This window comes from Erinaceus europaeus, chromosome 13, assembly GCF_950295315.1.
Source record: "Erinaceus europaeus chromosome 13, mEriEur2.1, whole genome shotgun sequence".
NCBI lineage: Eukaryota > Metazoa > Chordata > Mammalia > Eulipotyphla > Erinaceidae > Erinaceus > Erinaceus europaeus.
The window spans coordinates 47294738-47314179 of record NC_080174.1 but is presented as its reverse complement, the minus strand read 5'-3'; the positions used below and the strand labels follow the sequence as shown (position 1 = coordinate 47314179).

General features: G+C 48.7%; 1 protein-coding gene across 1 annotated transcript in view; it reads left to right on the top strand.

Moving 5' to 3' along the window:
- Positions 1-19442, top strand: part of ADGRB2 (adhesion G protein-coupled receptor B2) — a 67199-nt gene that overhangs the window by 47 nt on the left and 47710 nt on the right. The window lies entirely within an intron of this gene.

Here is a 19442-nt window from a genome sequence, read left to right as displayed (position 1 = left end):
TTATTTAGCTAGCACAACTCTTATGCTTTCTCAGGGGCTGACTGTTTCTATAGAAACTTTACCTTCCTGTCTTAAGGTGCTAGAGCCTGAGGTGATTGCAGTATCCACTGAGGTTGAAAGGCTTTAAGATCAGAACTAAGGAGGAGGTGCCCTCCAGGATGGAAATAGATATTTTGGCTGGAGCAGAGACTAACAGGAAGTGGAGGGTCCAAACTTTGCTTGGAGAGCCACATATCTCAGCCTTTGCCAGAGAGGATATGGGACCTTTTGGGTCACCCACTTTCTGGACCTCAGTGTCCCCACTGTGGACAACTGTGGTTCCTCTGCTGTGGCTTGAGGCAAGGAAAGAAAAGCAGAAGTCAGCCTTCTGTGGAGCCTGTTGTCACTTCTGTGTCTGTATCAGTGTCATCCAGGGAGTGGGTCCCTTGTTGTCTGGACTTCCATAGCAGAGGCCGAGAGAGCCCTGGGGCATGGCTGGGAGGGTGCGGTATACCTACTCCTGGAAGTTCTTGCTCTTGTTTGGACTCTTCAGTAGCTGGGAAGTCCTCCCTTGGTCTTATTTTACCTTTCTACACTGACAAAAGCACCTTCTTTTTCTCCTTCTTTTTTTTTTTTTTCTCTTTATTCTTTACCAGTGCTTCACTGTTCCAGGCTGACCTTTACAGAGAGAGAGGAAGAGAGAGAGAGAGAGCTATCACATAGCATGAAAGCTTCTCTCAGTCCTGTAATATTCCCATGGGGTATACCAGGGGCTAGGATCTGGCTTATGTGTGTGGCACAGTGGGCATCCTTTCAGGTGAGCTATCTCTCCTGAGATGCCTTCTTTCACCTCCTTTTTCCCTGTGTGTTTGTAACCCAGACAGCTCGTGCTGCAAGGGCTCAAAGGGGAGGCGGGAGAGGTGTGAAAAGAGGAGAACCAGTTCTACTATGTGTTGATATCTTCGTTCTCAATTAGGCTCAGATAATTAAAATAAATGAGGTTGGCTTCTATTCTGGATAGAGGAAGGTTGTTAGTGATGAAGAGGGAGATGTAGGCATCGGCTTCTGATTGGCTGACTTCTTGGAGGAGCTAGGATTATGTGATAGTGATGGCCGTACCCTGCGGCTGTCACTCTCACCGCTGTATGCAGGGCTGCTGTCTGCCTGAGGATGGCAGCGGGCCAACTCCTCCCTTGCTAGCCACCTGTACTCCACAGGTAAGTGTTCCAGGGACAGGCTGAGAGACTAGCAGTGCCCGGCTGGTCTGCCCGTGTCCCACTCTGGGGGCCAATTAAGTCTCCATCCCTAGCCGCGCCGATTAACAGTTAATAAGGCAGCAAACACCTGCAGCTATGGAGGCGAATTAAGAGCAACAGTCGGCATAATACACAACCCGATAAGTGAGCAATTAACAACCGGAGAAAGATTAATAGAAGCAATTACGTCCTACTTGGAGCTCTGTAAATACAACTGTCAGTGAATGGGAGATTCAGTCCAGTTCCTTCTGGCCCCACCCCAGGCCGTAGGCTCTGGGGGGGTACACGGGGGTGGGGGAGGACCAGCCCTGCCAGCCTGTGGATTCCAATCTACAGTGTCATACACAATGAGAAGCACACATATATGCTAACATTCACATGAACATACACACAGAGACACACTAAGAGAAGTGGTCTACAGGGGGCTGGGTGTGGCACATGTTGAATGCACATGTTATAATGCATAAGGACCCAGGTTTGATCCCCGGGTCCCCACTTGCAGGGGGAAAGCTTCACGAGTGGTGAAGCAGGGCTGCAGGTGTCTCTCTGTCTCTGTCTGCCCCCACCCTCTCGATTTCTGGCTGTCTCTATCCAATAAATAAAGATAATTTAAAAATATTTTAAAAAGAAGTGGTCTACAAAATACAGCCACTCAAATTCACAAACCACCACTGTCATCTATATTCACATTCACACAAATGGGTACAGTACACACAGCTACACATGGTTCTTGCCAGAATTACACAGACACAGAAAAACAACCACAGTGTCACAAAGAGGTACATCCCCATTACATAAGGCTAAAGTTACACTGTTAGACAGTGACAGCTGCATATGGACACACATAGCCGTACACTCACAGGGTCCCCTCTACATAGCCCCGCCCTCTGTTGATGCTTGCCCAGCAGGGTGCTGAACTAGAATTCTAGCAAGGGGAAAAAACACAGACAGGGTATGTGAGTACATGTGAAACATGTCTGCATGCCTGTGCCTCTAAGCATGTGTATCCTAGCAAGAGAATGTTTTACCAAAGTATGCCAGTGTATGTCTCTTTCCCAGGAATGTGTTCCTAGCTTGTGATAGCTGCATGAGGATGTGTATTAGCGTGCTGGTGTCCCACAACCCTGGGGCCACACATGTTGGTTTCTGGTTCATGTGTGATGCTGTGCCAGTGCCCAACTCTGGGTATCTGTGTGCCTCTGCCTCAGAGCGGCTTCTTACCTGTCCTGGCTCTGTGCTGCAGTGGGTGAGCAGAGTCTCTGGGATGCTTCCCGGGAGCCTGGGAGTTCTAATGATGCCAGAAACCATGTCTGTGTCCAGGGTACTGGAGCTAGGAGTCCCCTGAACTCTTTGGGTTAACTTGGCCAGAGGAGCTTTCCTGCCTCTCTGGCTGAGCTTCACTCAGGTGGAGAAATGAGGAAAAGTTCTTTCTTTCTAGATTTGTTTATTTATTACTGAGAGAGAGTGTATCAAGGAGAGAGAACCAGAGCAGCACTCTTGATATATGTAATGCTGGGAATGAATTTGGGACTTTATGCTTGAGAATCCAACACTTTATCTACTGCACCACCTCCTGGGCCACAAAAAGCACGATGTTTTCCCTTTCTTCCTTCCTTATCAGAGTACTTCTCAGCTCTTGTTTATGATGGTGCTAGGGATCAAACCTGAAACATCGTAGCCTCAGAACTAAAGTCTTCTACATAACCACTATGCTATCTCCTCCACTTGAGAACAGTTTCTAAAGAAATGAATCTGAGGGTGACTTTCTTCTGATTGAAAGCTGAGTCAGAAAATCTCTGAAAAACAGGCCTTGTCTTCTCAAGGTCATGGTGTGCTTGACTCCTCCCTACTCCTCTCTCCACCTCAGAGTTCCCCATAGAACCTGCCCCCTCGTGACACACACACACACACACACACACACACACACACACACACACACAAACACGTCCCTAAATCACAGAGTCCCGTGTCTGGGACATTCAGAAACCCCAAGGTGCAGCATATAGTCACGCAGACATTAGACATAGACAGGCATGAATGCAAACACATAAAATCCTGCTCATAGTCACAGGCAGTTCTAGCTGCTCACACACAACCTCATCATATACACACAGACACCACGCACACCTGCACTTTGATATAACCATCTACCTGTGACTCTGCCGTGAGCTTAGTTCCAGGTCTGAGGGTGAGGGCCCTCCCCACCTCCCTCAACACTGGCCAGATGGTGGAGGCCACCTGGCCCCAGGAGAGCTCTCCATCACCACTAACCTGCCAGCTGACAGGCGCGTTCACTGAGGCCTGGCTCTGTCGGGGCAAGGATATAAATAAGGAGTTAATGAGAGTCACCAACATCCTGGCCCCAGACCCTGATGGGGCTGGCTCTTGGACCTCTGTCCTTGTTAACCTGGGAGGAGGCTTTGAGCAGAAACAGAGATTTACACACAGCCACCCACAGACATTCAGACTTCATCAGGACATAAGAACCCAGATTGAAAGACAGCCCTACATTGGTCCTTTTCTGCATGGAATGAAAACATTAAAAGTTCACACATCCACAAGACTGTACCTACTAACACCCCAGCCCCCCCCCCCCCCCCCCCGTTCTAGGCCATACTAACTCAGAACCCCAGAATACTATGCACAAACAACTCTAAGAGTGCTGCCAGAGCCCAAGTGGCCTCACTCCCATATTCTTTCTCCTGAAGTCGGGAGGAGGGGAAGGTGCAGAAATGTAGCTGTTTGCCAGCGTGGCCAGTTATAGGCAGGTCCACAGGGCCCAGACACAGGCAGGCACTTGCCCTCTGCTACCTCCAGGCTCAGCACTCTCTCCAGGGACATGAGCCACTCATCCAAGCCAAAGCTAGCTTTGCAGAGCGCCTGGCCAGGACCTTCCTCTTCTTGCCTCCTAATGCAAATGATCTGGTTCAGGGAAACAGAACTGAGGCCCTCAAAGCCAAAACATCTGCCTGTCAGTCACTCAGTCTATCAGCCAACCTAGTCTGCTTGACTTTTATTCATTCCATCTTTTTTTTTTTTAATCCTTTATTTGTTCACTCACTCATTCAACCAGTAAGGACATTAAACAAATCATTACAAATTCAGTCCACTGACCATTTTGCCCTCCTGGCATCTTGGCATGCTGGCCTGGGGGTTCAAAAGCTGGGGAGTCTGGACTGAGAGGGAGGTGGGAAAGAGAATGGAAAGGATGTTCCCATTCCTTACTTCTTTCAAAGTGAAAGAAGAGCTACTCCTTCTGCAGCTGGAGGGAAAAAAGCCAAATCCCAGGATAATAGATAATAATAGCTAGCACTTACATGCGCTCACTTTGTGCCAGGCACTGTTCTAAGTGCTTTACATGAATTAACTCACTTCATCCTCATAACAACTCTGTGAGGCAAGGTACTATTATTAACTTCACCAGGGGCACAGGGAGGTTAAGTGACTTGTCCAAGGTCAAACAACTTGTTTGAGCTACAACAAATGTTCAAAGAGCCTGGGGCAAGAATGCAACACAAGAACCCACCCATTCTCCTTTTCTTAGAACCCTGGACCCATCTGGTAGCACAGGGGCCTTGAGTGCATGCCTCTGGACACCCTCACTCTGGAAGTCCCTGGTTGGTCACATTGCTGGCAAACAGCCTCCCTCCAGGCTTCTGGGGGAAAAAAAGAAGGTGGGAATGAGACCACTTAGGCCCTGGCAGCTGGCTCAGAACTGTTTGGGTATAGAATTCTGAGGCTCGAGTTGGGTATGGACTAGAAGGGGGCTGGAGGTGTCAGGAGACACAATATTGTTTTTTTTTTTAAGTTTATTTATTGGGTAGAGACAGCCAGAAATAGAGAGGGTAGGGGAGATAGAGAGGGAAAGAGAGAGACACTTATAGACCTGCTTCACTACTTGTGAAACTTCCCCCTGCAGGTGGGGACCGGGGCTTGAACCTGAGTCCTTGAGCACTGTAACATGTGCGCTCAACTAGGTGTGCCACCACTTGGCCCCAGGAGGCACAATATTGTGCGCACCCTCTCCCTCTCCCTCCCCTCCCTCTCTCTCTCACACACATATTCAGGCAGAGAAGGAGAAAAAGTGAGAGAGACCACAGCACCAAAGCTTCTTTGAATGTGAATCTGGGTTGCATGCATAGCAAAATACCACATTTAAACAAGTGAGCTATTTTGCCAGCTCACCTCATATTTTTTGTTTTGTGCAGAAGATGGCCAAAGAGGAGTTGTTTAAAGTGTGAGCCCGGGAGAGGAGACTTCAATGCTTAGGTCTGAGAACATCAGAGCTAATAAGTGGCAGATAGGGGGGATGGGTGGTGGCGCACTTGGCATGTTACATGTGATAAGGAGCTGGGTTTGAGCCTCCAGTCCCCACCTGCAAGGGGAAAGTTTTGCGAGTGGTGAAGCAGGTCTGCAGGTGTCTCTCTGTCTCTCTCCCTCTCTATCTCCCCCTACCCTTTCAATTTCTGGCTGTTTCTACCCAATAAATAAAGATAATAAAAATTAATTGTTATAAACGGCAGATACAGGATCTGATCCCAGGTACTCTAGATAGACTCTACTCTTATTTATTTATTTTTATATTACAGAATTACATGTTGACAGGGAGTTGAATCCACACCATTCCCACCACCAGAGTTCTGAATCTTCACTCTCCCCACTGCAATCCACCACAGTTTCCCTAAAGTTGTGGACATGGGCCAACCATCTTCTCTACAACTCTCTGTCCACATTTATACATAGTTGCCCCTTCTTTTTCTGATTCAATCCTCTCTTCCCCGCCAAGCTACTCATGACATCATAGCTACCTCTATGTGTCCCTCTCCTTTTCCTTCTCTCTCTCTGGGTGCTGATGGAGCTGGAGTGCAGAGTCCTCTTATCTTCATCCTATCACTCCCCCCCCTCCCCGGGAGTATGGATCAAGGTTGTTTATGGGGAGGATAGAGTCTATTCTTTATTTCTATTTTTAATTTAATTTCTTTATTCGGCACCAGGGATCAAGCCCAGGACCTCTCACACACAAGGAAGCATGCACTTTACTAATGAGCTACATCTGGGGCCCTCTTAACCTGATTGCTGGGGGGAGAGGGAGGTCAGGAAGTGGGCAGGAGGGGTTGAGTTTCACACCCTCTGCCCACTGTAAACTCCTAGTTCTACCTATAACCAAATGCAAGCCACTCTCATCAGTGGGAATGCTCTGCATCCAGCTACATCTGAGTAGGCTAGGGAGGAGGCTCTCAAGGATACCTCGATTCCGGTTACCCCCTTCACACTCTCACCCCACATCACTACCCCTCCTGCACCAGGGTTTAGGGAGAATCGGAGGCTCTTGGGATTGGATGGGGACTGGCAATGTCAGTAGATCAGGTCCTCCTGCCTCTGTTTCCCAGGCCTCAGAATTTCTGCCTGTCTCCAGAGGCTTTTTCACACAATTACTCAGGCTGGGAATTTTGATCTCTGGTGCCAGCCAGCCCCTTGTTATGCAAATATAGGCAAATGAGATGCAAATGGAGCAGCCCCAGATTAACAGAGAAATCCCCAGCAGCTGGAGGAGTCACCGTAAAGTCAGCTCATTCGAGCTTCCCCAAATCCCCCCCTTACCCAGTGTCGGCCCATCTGGGTCTGTCTGATCCCTCCTCATCCATGCCACCACTCTCCTGCGCCCCCTTAGACACTGTTTACTGAGACATAGGGAGGGGCTGGATAAGAGGGACACCACGGCCTTCTGCCACTTAACCAGCTTGAATCTCAGTCCTCCTTCCTTTTTAAAAGAGATTCAGGGGAGTTGGGCAGTAGCACAGCGGGTTAAGCGCACATGGTGCAAAGTGTAAGGATCCCGGTTCAAGCCCCCCCCCCCCCCCCCCCCGGCTCCCCACCTGTCTTCCCCTCCTCTCTCCATTTCTCTCTGTCCTATCCAACAACAACATCAGCTATGACAACAATAACAGCTACAACAAGGGTAACAAAATGGGAAAAATAGCCTCCAGGAGCAGTGGATTAGTGGTGCAGGTACTGAGCCCCAGCGATGACCCTGGAGGCAAAAAAAAGAGAGAGAGATTCAGGGGTCATGCAGTAGCATAGTGGGTTAAGCGCACATGGTGCAAAACACAAGGACCAGCATAAGGATCCCAGTTTGAACCCCAGCTCCCCACCTGCACGGGGGTCACTTCACGGGCAGTGAAGCAGGTCTGCAGGTATCTATCTTTCTCTCCTCCTCTTTGTCTCCCCCCCCCCCGATTTCTCTCTGTTATATCCAAAACAACAATAGCAATGACAATAATAATGATGATGATGACAACAACAAGGGTAACAAAATGGGAAAAATGACCTCCAGGATTTGTAGTGCAGGCACCGAGCCCCAGCAATAACCCTGGAGGCAAAATAAATAAATAAATTAATTAATTAAATAAAAGAAATTCAGAGAGTCAGGTGCTAGTGCAATGGGTTAAGCGCATGTGGTGCAAAGCGCAAGGATCGGCATAAGGATCCCGGTTCGAGCCCCCGGCTCCCCACCTGCAGGGGAGTCGATTCACAGGTGGTGAAGCAGGTCTGCAGGTGTCTTATCTTTATCTCCTCCTCTGTCTTCCCCTCCTCTCCATTTCTCTCTATCCCATCTGACAATGACGGCATCAATAACAACAATAATAATAACTAAAACAACAAAAAGGAAAATAAATTTAAAAAAATTAAAAAATAAAAAATTCAGACAGAAGGTGATGAAGGGGCCTGGAAGAGAGCTGGACCTCTGAATTAGCCATGGTAGAAGAGGGAATTCACACACACACACACACACACACAGGAGGCTCCCAAGGTGCACACAAACATTCAATCATTAAGACCTCACACACACACACACCACCACGCAAGGGGAGGTTAAGCTTCCCTCCCCCTTCATCCCCCAAGGCACTATAAATTCAGGCACACACATCACAAACTGCAGTAGGACGGCAGGGTGAGCCCCCATTCCCGAGGGGTCTGGAGGGTGGAGGATAGTGCAGATAGACCCAGGGTCTATGGCATGACAGGAAGGAGTGGAAGATCCTGCCCAGAACGTGACCCTCGGGAAGAAGGTTGGGGTGTGTGTGGAAGAAGCCTAGGCATGATCACTATTCCTCTGAACCCCCAGAGGGGTGGAGCCTGGTGTCTCTGCCCTGGGGTACTGCCCTGGGGAGCCTGGCTTGGTCAGTCAGTGCAGCCCAAGCCCAACTTCTAAAAATAAGATCTCAGCCCCTGGTTGGTGCTGCAGGAGCCTGTTGCCTTGGTAACACTTTCTCAGAGGCCTCCCTTCCGGCTGCCCCATTTGGCTACTGGTCCCAGTGCCAGTCCCCTGGCTGGCCCCTCAGCTAGATCTCTGTCTTGTTTTCTTGAGGAGGGAGGGGCATGTGGGGCTGAGGGTGGAGCATCTGGGGCATCTTGGAGGCTGCAGCTGAGTACAATGGCCTGAGTGTGAGACCTGGCTAGGGCTGACTGTGTCAGAGGCTGTCTGCCAGTGGGTGTATGGCTATGTGTGCAACTGGCCTGTGTCTAACAGCTTCTATCAGAAGCTGTGTCTCAGTGTACATCTCTGCCTGTAATTTGGCTCAATAGAGTCACCTGAGCGGCCCTGCTTTCTGTCTATGGATATGACGATGTCACTAGTGAGGACCAACTTTGGGCCTTTCTATGCCAGCCTGTGCCCATGCTGCCTGCCTCAGCCTTGTGGGTCTTCCCTTAACCTGCCCACCTTCACTTCTGGTGCTTCCGGGCTGAGAGTATGGAGGCACATCGATGCCCCAGGGAACCAGAGATCTGATGTAATGAGGATTCAAGGTCACCTGTCTTCCAGGGTCTGTAGTCAAAATACCAAGTTCCAAACCTTACTTGCCCTTTGGTATGGGGGTAGGGGGTGGGACAAAGGAAAGCTCACTGCTGAAATTGTGATCTACATCTCTGAGTGCATGCATGTGTGTTCATTCCCTAGTCACTATCAGAGCAGAGCCTCCTTCCCACTAGGCCTCCTCTCTTCAGTTAATCACCAGGTCCTGTCAGATCTTCCCATAGTCACTGCTCCAACTGGCCCCTCCTCTCTTCATCTCTGTCACCTCAGCCCAGCCCAGGCCAGTTCCCTCTCTCACCTGGTGATGCAATAGCCTCCTGACAGTGGCCCCCATCTAGCCTTACCATCTCCCCCCACACCCTCTCTCTTCTCCATTCTGTGACGAGGCTGTCTATCTGAAAGGCAACTTGATCCTGTTACACCCCCTTGCTTAAGGCTATCAATGCTTACTTTGTTCTCAGAGCAAAGCACCAGCCCCTCAGCCTGGTCTTCCAGGCTGTCCCTCTTCCCACCTGCACCCCCCCCCCTTTTTATCTGGTTTCTGCTTACTACCTGGTAGAGCCAGTCCTCTCTCCTGGTGAGGCTCATTCTGAAACTCAGTGAAGGCATTACTTCCACCAGCCAGCTCTCCCTGCCTTTGTGATTCTCATGACTCCAGGGCTGCCTCCCTCTCTCCTACGTGACTGGTTGCATGACTTTTTTTCCTTTCCTTTTTTTTTTTTTCAAGAGTGTGTAGAAGACTTAGAAGGAACAGAAAAACAATTCAATAAAATCATCTATAAATCTCTCAACTCAACTCTTGGGTTTATTGATACTTCCAATTTTTTTCTTTTAAAATGTGTATTTATTTTGGATAGGACAAAGAGTAATTGAGAGGAAAAGGAGGGCATATGGAGGGAGGGAGGGAGAGAAAGAGAGAGGGAGAGGGAGAGGGAGAGAGAGAGAGAGAGAGAGAGAGAGAGAGAGAGAGGGGAAGACATCTGAAGCACTGCTTCACCACTTGTGGAGCTTCCCCCCATGTAAGGGGCTTGTACCCAGATCCTTGTGAACGCAACCAGGTACACCACCACTCAGCCCCTTCCTCCGAGATTTTCCTTCTTTCTTTTTTCCTCTTTCTTTTTAAAAACATTTTTTAAAAAATCTTTATTTATTGGATAGAGACATTCAGAAATTGAGAGGGTGAGGAGATAGGGAGAGAGACAGAGAGACACCTGTAGCACTGATTTACCACTCTCAAAGCTTTCCCCCTGCAGGTGGGGACCAGAGGCTTAAACCTGGGTCCTTGTGTGCTGTAACATGTGTGCTTAACCAGGTGTGCCACTGCCTGCCCCTCTACCTTCCATTTTGTCTTTAAGCGAATCAACCAAATATTTTCTTTTAAAAATATCTTTTATTTCAGAGAGAGGCAGAGACAAACTGAGAGGGGAGGAGGAGGTAGAGAAGGAGAGATACACTCCTGCAGCACTGCTTCACTGCTCATGAAGCTTCTCCCTCTGCTGGTGGGGAGTGGGATCTTGAACCCAGGTCCTTGTGTGTGGTTATGTGTGTACGTAAGCAGGTGCACCACTGCCTGACCCCCTTAAATATTTTCTTTATAGAATTAAGACTATTCTATATGTTAGGGCTGAGCGTCAGGTCACCTAGTAGAGTGCATGTGTTAACGAAGCGTGAGAACCCCAGTCCTCATTTGCAGGGGGGAAGCCTGTGAGGACAGTGGAGCAACTCTGCTTTCCCTTCCTATTTCTCTCTTTTTCTCATCCCATCTCTCTCTCTCCATATATATATATATATATATATCCTGTAGGTCTAGCTTTGTCTTTTGTTTTATTCATCTATCGTTCCATAGTGAACATTTCCTTAAGTTATTAAAACTTCTTCAAGAACACATCTTTAAATGGTTGCATAATATTCTTACATCTGGGTATATTGTGATTTATTTTTTTAATATGTATTTATTCCCTTTTTTTTGCCCTATTTTATTGTTGTAGTTATTATTGATGTCATTGTTGTTGGATAAGACAGAGAGAAATGGAGAGAGGAGGGTAAGACGGGGGTGGGGAGAAAGACAGACACCTGCAGACCTACTTCACCGCCTGTGAAGTGACTCCCCTGCAGGTGGATACCTGCTGTATCGTGATTTCTTTAACCAGCCCTCTAGCTAGACATTCATGCTGGTTGTGATTTTTCAGTTATAAATAACAGCAATGGGCATCCTTATGTATGATTCTTTTTTCAACATCTTTGGTTACTTCCTGAACTTTTTTTTTTTAAGTAGATTAACAGGACTAACTAGTCTGTTCTTCTCCTTCAGTTTTATTTTATTTATTTCATGAGAGAGAAAAACATAGCAAGAGAGAGGGAGAGAGACTAGAATATCAGTCTTACATATGTGGTACCAAGGATCAAACCCAAGACTTCAATTCATGCTTGCAAGTCCAGTGAACTATCCATTACACCACCTCCCAGGCCACTCTATCTGTTCTTGGTACAATGGCCTGGTGACCTTCCAAAAAACTGTGCAAATGTACCCTTCTATCAGTGGGGTCTGAGAGCACCCCAGACTCCATTCTTACCCATGTTGACTGGTCTTAAAAAAAAAAAAAAAAGAGTGGTCCGGGAGGTGGCGCAGTGGCTAAGGCATAGACTCTCAAGCGTGAGGTCCTGAGTTCGATCCCCGGCAGCACATGTACCAGAGTGATGGCTGATTCTTTCTCTCCTCCTATCTTTCTCATGAATAAATAAATTCTTTTTTTTTTTTAAAAAAAAAAAGAAAGAAAGCTATATTAATTTCAGTAGGTAAAACTGCATTATACTGTTGTTTTAATTTGCATGTCTTTGATTACTGGTGAGGATAAACCTTTTGTGTCTCCTCTTTTGTGTCATGCACAAATCACACTGAGTTATAATTATATTTTTACATCCCGCCTCTCCCTTACTAACCTCAGCTCTTGAGGGCAAAGCCTGTTTGAGTCTAATTGGGAGCAGGGATAGAGGATATGTTGCCGGAGCAGAAGTGGATTCAATTGAGACTGGCTTCAGCTTGAACTTTGACATCGGGCATATCTGGGGTTAAGCTTATTCCTGAGACCCGAAACTAGGGAAAAATCACTTTGCCTATCTGGGGCTCAGTTAAATGGGACCAAGGGTGTGGATGGGTAGTGTATCAACAGTAGGCTATGAGCACTAGTTATTATTTGAGGACTTCCCATGATCAGGAAGTTGGTTTTGCTAGGGAAGGAATATGCAGTAATGACTAATTCCCTTTCCCAGAGACAAAGCAGTGCTCAGATGCCTCTTGACCAGAGGTGGGCAGGGAGCTCAGAGTCAAGGATCTGGGCAGGACTAGGGCGGGTTGTGACACAAAGAGGTTTGTGGCACCGAATCAATCTCAGAGGGGAATTGCTGGCTTTCTTTACATATAGAAGGATTTGTGTGGTGTGGGCTGTTAACTCACACCATTGTCTGATCTGCTTAAATTACTGGACTCACTGAACAGAGAGGGAGATCACCAGTGCCCTGATGGCTCAGCTTCTCTTCCTGAGATTGGCCCTCTGCCACAGGGAATGTCTTGGAGACAGACCCTGACTGGGGTGCCTCCACCCATTCTGGCACAGGACATGTTCCAAGACAGACACGCACAATTTCTCTGCAGATTACCAGCCTAATGATACTGTCACTTGAAGTCTGGAAATGAAGAGGAATTGGCTTTTTCTCAGTAATTAACATGAGTTATGGGCCTTGAGATGGAATGGCAGTCCCCCCAAGTGAGAACTAGACTCCAAGGAAAGTCAGCCAGGTCATCCGTCCCCCTGCCACTGGGCAGGTCTATATTCTCTCTGCAGCTGCTGCTTGGCCTCCCTCTGATAAACCAAGCCCCACACTGCACCTCACCCCTGTGGCTCACTGGTCATTCCTTTTAGGGGATCATCCCTGACAGTAGCAGGTTCCTCCTGGAGTTTGTCCACAGTCCTTCATGCTGTAATTCTGTTTTCTATGTCATTGCCCTCAAGAGAACTGTCTTTACTTGGGGTGGGGTGGGGTGGGGTCCTTACTGTAGTAGGGGCTGTTAAAAGCAGAGGTGAAATCACCCGGATATGAAGAGAAGGTTGAAGTGAGCTACTTCAAGCTTTGTGAGGGTGTTTAGGAAAAGATCCCAAAGGCCAAGTTTGACTCCAGTGGGCAGAAAGCTTATTAGCCTCTTACTCTTTTCTTTAAGAATTTTGAAAAATTATTTATTAGAGACAGAGAAAAATGGGATGAAAGGGGGGAGATAGGGAGAGAGAGAGAGACCTGCAGCACATGTGAAACCCTCCTACCGATGGGGCATTGGGGGCTTGAACCTAGGTCATTGTGTATGTTAACGTGTGCTCTCAACTGAGTGTGCCACCACCTGGCCCCGTTCAGCCTTCTTTTATAAGCAGAACATCCATCGTAATTATTTTTTTGGTCCTTGCCTCAGTTTCCCCACCATCCTCCAAAGGACCTTTTTTGGGTTGTTGCACTACTCCGTGTGCTGACTTTGTTTTTCTCTTCTTCAAATAGAGAGACAGAGGGAGGGAACGAAAGACACCATGACACTGAAGCTTCAGCAGGGAATGCTTTTATCCCATCCCTTTATCCTCTCTCTATTCATTCACTTTAGGTGCTGGATGAAGAAGCCATAGGGTAAAGTAAATCAGGTTCAGGGCCTGCCAGGAGCAGTTCTGAGCCCAGCAGACAGGCAGATGCCAAGTGAACAGCCTCAGAGAAGAAGGATGTTACATAGGACCCTAGAGTAGAAAGAACATGTGCTTCCTAAAGGAATTTGGGAGACAGTGGAGGAGGTCTGGAAGGATGCATTTAGTGACAAGGAAGGAAGGAAGGTTGCTGGAGCAATTTAAGTGGAGACAATAGCATGGTCTAAGGCTGGAGGTAAGGAAGAACCCCTTGGCACAATCAGGAAGTAGGGTTGAGTCTCCAGGGTACAGGGTAGCTATGCAAGCAGGGAGTGGGGAGTGACAAGAAAGCCACATGGTAAAAGGCAGTGCATGCTGAGGTAGGGAGTGTGAACTTTACCATGAGAGTAATGGGGAGTCACTGAGGGTTTAAGTTGAGAAGGAACATGGTTACTCCTTAAGATGATCATTTGGGGGGAGGTAGGGGCAAGGAGTGGGCAGGCAGGACTGGCAGCCACTCATGTGGTCTTGAACAAGCTGATGGCTTCCAGAAACTTTAAGAGTGGGACTGCAGGGGACCCTGTGGCTACTGTAGTTGTTTGCTGGTGAGCCAAATCAGGAGTCCAAGATGAGTTTCAGCACAATCTCCTCCTCCTGTGCTGAGACCCTAATGTCTCCTAAGATCTCCAGGAGGATGTTTAGGTTCCTGAGGTGGGAGAGTGGTATTCCCAGTCTGGTCCTTTTCTCTCTGCAGCCTGGGCTACCCCACCATCCTATTCTCTGGCCCAGCTGGTTTTTCCATTGGTCCTGAGCTCAAGTGACCCACCCCTACATCCAAAGCTGTTCATATTAATTACTGTCCCCCAAGTCTCCTCTCCTCTCTGCCTTCTCCCGCTTCTCTTGAGTGAGGCCACCCTGCCTACCTCAGCTCCTCCCTGCCCCTTCTCTCCATTCACCTTCCCTTTCTTCTCACTGAATCTTAGCAAAAAAAATCTTAGCAAAAAATCTTAGCAAAAACTCCCTACCCAGAGCTTGTTGTTGAACAGACCCTGTCAAGTAGCTTTAAGATTCTTAAAGGAGAAGTGCAGGTATGGGCCAGGGTCAGGGTGGAGAGCCCTGGGGCCTCTGATCAGGCCAGGCCAGGTGAACAGTCCTGTCTGCAGCTATCTCTCCTCGGCCAATGGAGCTGTCATTATTGCTCCAAATTAGGCACCAATTTGCCCGTGTAATTGTTTGCTAATTGGCATGAAATCCTAATGTAATTAGTTGGGCCCCTTATCGGGGGAGCCTGGGGAGCCAGAGGCAGTGGGGGGCCACTGGAGCAGGGAGGTCTAGGAGGCTGGGGAAATGCATTTGAGAGAGGAAGCCCTGAAGTGCCACTAGGACTGAGATAAGGAATTGCAGAAGTTCATTTTTGAAAGGGGCTTTGGAGAAGTCAGCTCTTGCCTCCAGTCTTACAGATGGGGAAACTGAGGATAACTGGGAACAGCTCCTTTTGGGAGCTGGCAGCAGAGCTGGATCAGATATCCATGTCACTTATTGGTAGCAACCATAGCTGGGGTCTGGCTGGGGGCCAGTATGACAGGGCGTGTGGCTGGCTGGCCTCTGTATCCAAAAAAGGCACTTTTTTTGGGGGGAGGGGGGTGAAGGCAGGGCAAGTGGATGGGTGTAAAACACCTTCTGAGTTTTACAGCAGGGGTAGAGGACCTAGGAAGGATGTCAGGTGGTGAGAGCTGGAGCCGTCACAGGGACAGACAAGAGACTCTCAGTCTCACCCTGAGGAATGACTTGGGTATTGAGCGAGATGATGAGAAGCCTGGCTTTTCTCCCTTCTTAACCTATGGTCAGATTGCCCCAATTGCAGCTACAAAGCCAGGCTTTTTGCCTCTAATGAATGTCTCTGGAAATTGTTTGACAATGATGCTGGAGTCAGTTTGCACCAACTAGCTGATCGCCGATTGCTAGGTTTTCAGGAATTTTGCCAACCAGTTGGTAATGCAAATTGGTCATCATGGGAGGACTTATGCCATGGAAATTGGCAAATGCTGCAAATCAAGGCTGTCCCTTCTTAACTCCCTACCCAGAGCTCGTTGTTGAACAGTTACCAGCACACCACTGGAACCATCTGAAATGTCATGAAAAAGCCCCAGAGAGTCTGATCCCATTAAGGCTGAGAAGATACTGCTTAGATATTGTCTTTCCAAATCCCAATACAAGGGGGAAACTGAGACTCAAAGGACACTTAGACAGTCTGTGGCTCTCCAGAGCCTTAGTCCAGGCTCCCCTACCTTCTTGGACTGGAAACAGCTGAAGTGGCTGCAACATCCCTTAAGGATTCAGCCTTACGCTAGAGGAAGGCAGCACTAGTGGTGGACAGGTGGCCTTTGGTAGCCAGAGTGGGGTTAGAGGAAGCCCAGGAGACCAGAAGGGGTCATGAGGGAAGGGGCTTTGTCAGCAACTCAGCCTGTCTTCCTGGCTTTCTCCCAAGCAGCAGGGTAGTTTGGTAAGTGACGTGAGGCTGGGAGCCCAGGCCGGATGGGAAGGAGGAATAGCTAGTCCCAGATCATTACAGGATGCTGTCTTAGTCATCCTGTCATTACGCCCCACCTAGCAGCTCCTCTTCCCAAAACTGACACTCATGTCTCAGGTTCCTCTTCTCTTCATTCTTCTCTCTGCAGTCTATCCTTAATCTCTCTCCCCACATCAGCTCCCAGAGTTCCATTCTCTCTAATCCCTATCTTTACCCAAATCTCTTCTGTTTCCTGGTCACTGTCCCTGGATGTCCTGAAGGCACTTCAACACAGCACATCCAAAATAGAAATCAACATTGACTTCCCACAAGTCTTTTCCCAACTGAGTTAATGGCACGCTCCCCCATGGGCCTGTGCATGGCAGCTCCCCTGACAGAGGCAGCTCTGCCTCCAGATATCCCTCACCTCCTGCAGATCTCTGTTCAGATGCCACTTTCTCAGAGCTGCTCTCCCTGACCACCTCAGGAAGGCAGCCTTCCTTCCCCTCTGCCACTCCTGCCCCTTACCCAATGCTAGTTTTCTTCTTTAAACACATGGATGTCTCCATAATGGCCTTGGGTCCCTACTCCCAGAGGGTTAAAGAATAGGAAGGCTATCAGGGGATGGGATATGGAGCTCTGGTGGTGGGGATTGTGTGGAGTTGTACCCTGTGGTTTTGTCAGTGTTTCTTTTTTATAAATAAAAATAAAAAAACCACGAATGTCCAGTTTATTGTTTCTACCTATCTTCCCTACCTCTTTTAAAGGTAGACCCCACGTAAACAAAGTAGTTGTCTAATCAGGTTCTAGGAGTTCCTTGAGGTCCTAGATTGCAACTATTTCACTGTCTCAGTGCCAGATACTACTAGCAAACATTCAATAAATATATCTGTGGATGGACTCAACAAGTCCCCTTCTCCAATCCCAGCTCCTCAAACAAATCCACCTTCTAGTTGCTCCATTGTCTTTTTTAAAACTTGACTGTGATTGCTTCCTGTCCAAAACCCATAAGACATCTATTGCTTTCAGAAGAAAATTTATCTTTGGTTTAGCTTACAGGACTTTCAGGAATGTGTTTCTGGTCCAACTGTTGGCTTCCCATATCCTCTCCCAAACGTGACTACACACACATGCACACACAGGGCATGCAGAGAGCCCGATACACCATTTCTGTTCTGTATAAGATACCCTCAGCCCTGTCTTTAGGTGTTCTGTATAAGTCCTCTGCATCCTGATTTACTTATTTCATTCCTTCATTCAGACAATACATGTTTTTGGAGTAGCCCTTGCTGAACCTTACAGGGCTGTGTATGTATGTGTGTGTATGTGGGGTGGGGGCCTCAACTCCACCCCTTGTTAAAATGCTTTCAGTCTGACAAGGAAGGAGGAGTTGAAGCCACCATCCCATTCCTAACCCCTCTTCTATTGTTTTTTGGACACCCTGACCTACCTTCCTGTGCCCAGTCAGATCCCCAGGAGGCAGCCCCTGGCTCCTGCTGGCTTGTGGTTGTGGGATGGCATGTTAGGGAAATGCTTGGGAATTCCAGCTTGCAGGAGACAGCATGCAGAGTGAGCTCTGTGGGTCCCAAGGCCCAAGTTGGGACCTGAAAGAGTAGAGGAAGACAGTGGGTGACTCAGGCTGCCCTTTTTCTCTGGGCTTCAGCCATCTTCACCAAAGGGGTTAAAGTTAAAGCCCAGGGAGGGGTGAGGGGTGGGTTGGTTCTAGTGAGTGTGCATGGTCAGTGTGTGTGTTTGTGTGTGTGTGTGTGTGTGTGGTGTGTGTATGTGGTGGGTCTGTCTCCCTGTATCTGGTGCCAGGGGCCCATTCCAGAGCTCTTTGTGGGTCAGCTGTGCTTGGGCCTTTTGTGGTAGTGTTTCTGTGTGCACGTGCCATCAGGAGATGCTCTTACCAGGACCCTTCCCATTATCCCTGTGCTGCTCCAGCTGGAGTCTCTGGTGTAGCCACAGGACAAAGAAATCACTCAGCATGCAGACCCATCACCCAAGACATAGAGGCTGCCCCCTTGGTTGCATTACTCTGCCCCTCCCACTAATGGCTCATGGCTCATCCTCTCAGGCCACTGCCTCCCAGAGCCCATTGAGCAAACCACTGGTCTGTGAGTTGGTTGCTGTGGAAGGAGGGCTGCCCAGTGCAGGTGGCAGACTGGGTGGGAAAGGACTGTTCACTTGGTCCAGTGAGGGTACTCACCTGATTTCCTTTCCTTTCCTTTCCTTTCTTTCCCTTTCCCTTTCCCTTTCCCTTTCCTTTCCTTTCCTTTCCTTTCCTTTCCTTTCCTTTCCTTTCCTTCCCTTCCCTTCCCTTCCCTCCCCTCCCCTCCCCTCCCCTCCCCTCTCCTCTCTTTTCCTTTCCTTTTCCTCTCCTTTTTTTCTTCTCTTTTTTCCCTCTCTCTCCCTCCCTTCCTTCCTTCCTTCCTTTCCACCAGAGCACTGCGCAGCTCTGGTTTATGGTGGTAAGGGGGATTGAACCTGGGACTATGGAACCTTGGGCATGAGCGTCTCTTGGCATAGCCACTATGTTATCTTTTCTCTTCCCTGCCTGCTTCTTCACTGCACCTACCTGACACTCTGAATGCTGTGTGCTCACTGCACACTCATACACGTGCTCACTCAGCTGTTCTCAGGCACAAACACTTGCAGGACACACACAATCACATGGACACACACATACATTCACAGGCTCATATGGATGCCTGCCTACAGAGACCCACCCGCATAAACTCTCAGATGTTTGCCCACACGTGCTCACAGGCACCCCGACACACCCTCACACCCTACTTACTCAGTGACAGACTTTGAGCACCCAGACACACTGACACACTTGCAGACAGACAAAGGCACAGACAGGCTACTCCAGCTTGTCCTAAACCCCCCCTTACACACACACACACACACACACACACACACTGACACCCTTAGGGGACCACGGTGACAGGGACCCCCACACACACTTGGACTCCTGGTCCCACACAGCCCACATGGAGACTTGCCTACCACCTCTCAGATACACACTCACCTAGACACAGGCCACACGTACGGGCATGCCCTCCACAGACACACCAGCACTGCTCTCACAATTGCACAGCACAGTCAGTCACACTGAGATCCCAGCTGCCTTTGAAATTCAAATTTGCTAGCTTCTGCCACCCTGGTGGCCCTTCGGCCCCATACCCCCCGCTGCCAGGCTGCGGGCTCCCAACTCATTATGC